Source organism: Hevea brasiliensis, chromosome 12, assembly GCF_030052815.1.
Source record: "Hevea brasiliensis isolate MT/VB/25A 57/8 chromosome 12, ASM3005281v1, whole genome shotgun sequence".
Lineage (NCBI taxonomy): Eukaryota > Viridiplantae > Streptophyta > Magnoliopsida > Malpighiales > Euphorbiaceae > Hevea > Hevea brasiliensis.
The window spans coordinates 70,718,115-70,719,998 of record NC_079504.1 but is presented as its reverse complement, the minus strand read 5'-3'; the positions used below and the strand labels follow the sequence as shown (position 1 = coordinate 70,719,998).

Sequence of the window (1,884 nt, the reverse complement as noted above, 5' to 3'; positions counted from 1 at the left end):
GGCCACGCCATTTTGGGATGGGGTATCCACACAAGAAGACTGATGAAGAATGCCATTTTGTGTCATATAAGACTGAAATTGTGCTGAAAAATATTCTTTAGCATTATACTTCTTAATATGTGCACAGAAATATTAAATTGAGTTTTGATTTCATTACAAAAGGCACAAAAGATAGAAAACAACTCAGAACGATTCTTCATTAAATATAACCAGGTAACACGAGAGTAATCATCAACAAAAGTAACAAAATAACGAAATCCAGTTTTAGAAGTAACAGAACAAGGACCCCAAACATCAGAATGAACTAACTCAAAAGGGGATGAAGCCCGTTTATTGACTCTAGACACAGAAGGCAAACGATGATGTTTTGTAAACTGACACGACTCACATCTAGTACTGATAAAGACTGAAACTGAGGACACAACTTCTTCATGGTAGACAAAGAAGGATGACCCAATCTACAATGAGCTTCAAGAGGTGTTAAGGTACTGGAGCAAACAAGCGATCGCGGTACATGATTTTCCAGAATGTAGAGACCACCTGACTCACGTCCTCTACCAATAATCTGCTTCGTCGTAAGATCCTGAAACAAACACTGATCAGAAAAAAAAGGAAATAGAACAATTTAAGGAACGAGTAAGTTTACTAACAGAAAGTAAATTAAAAGAGAAATTTGGTAGACACAAAACAGATGACAAAGAAATTGACGAAGTCGGATTCGCAGTTCCAGAACCCATGACACAAGAAGTAGAACCATCAGCTAAAGTAACAGTAGAGGAAGTGGGATTAGACTGAAAAGTAGATAGAAGACTAGAATTACCTGTCATGTGATCTGTTGCACCAGAATCAATAACCCATTTGGATGAGGAAGACACAAGGCATGTAGTGGATTTACCTGACTCAGCGATCGCAGTGATAGGGGTACTGGTAGGCTTTAGAGATGCCTGATACTGGGAAAACTGTGCAAAATCCTCTGCGGGTACCAAAATAGTTTTCCCAGAGGAAGATACTGTAGAATCCTCTGCTGCCATATTTGCCATCTGTGATCGCTGATTTTTCCTCTGAAGTTGCGGACAATTATATTGTGTATGGCCAGGCTCATGACAATAATAACAAATGACTCCTCTTGAGTCCTGATTAGAACTAGCCTCTCCATTACGATTACTTACATTTGCTGTAATTCCTCCTCTACTTCCTCTTCTATTACCCTGTTGTCCATTAGGATTACGGCTAAAAAGAGCACTACTGGCAGGCTGTGAAGATTGGGTACTCTGCATGCGAAGGACCCGTGTGAATGTTTCATGCAAAGAGGAAATCTCGAATGGAAAGAATATGAGATTTAGCGATCTCATACTCAAGGAAGGCTGCAAGAAAACTCATAACCAGCTTGCTCCGTTGGGCTGCTGAACTTTCACATCAGAACTAAAAGGCAACAATACATTAAGTTCCTCATATACTCGTTTAAAATCCATAAAATAAGCCGTGAGAGACTTATTCTCTTTCTCAGCATGGTAGAATGCCTTACAAACATCATAAATACGGAGATATTCCCTTTACGAATATCTGAGAAAATCTAAGTAATCCATCAATTCCTTAACAAATTCACAGTGATTAATTAAACTAATTACCTCACTGTGAATCGAGTTCCGAAGCTGCAAAAACAACCGAGCATCCTCCCTTAGCCAAGTTTGTTGTGTATCATCAGTAGGTGGATCTTTAGTAAGGTGATCATCCTTATCAATGCTACGCAAATAGACCCTAACAGTCTTACTCCACTCCAGATAATTCGAACCATTAAGTTTGTGTTCCGTGATATTAGTCATCATCGGAATCACATCAGAAATAACATTCTTATTGTCTGCCATTTGTTGAGACAAAGAAAAC

The 1,884-nt window shown here is 38.9% G+C and overlaps 1 long non-coding RNA gene across 1 annotated transcript; it reads right to left on the bottom strand.

The window, feature by feature from the left end:
- Positions 1-396: 396 nt before the first annotated feature.
- Positions 397-964, bottom strand: LOC131171456 (uncharacterized). The gene is made up of 2 exons (XR_009142124.1): positions 821-964; positions 397-583 (listed from the first exon to the last, which is right to left on the bottom strand). It is a non-coding gene; the product is annotated as an uncharacterized LOC131171456 (long non-coding RNA).
- Between the last annotated feature and the right edge of the window lie 920 nt (positions 965-1,884).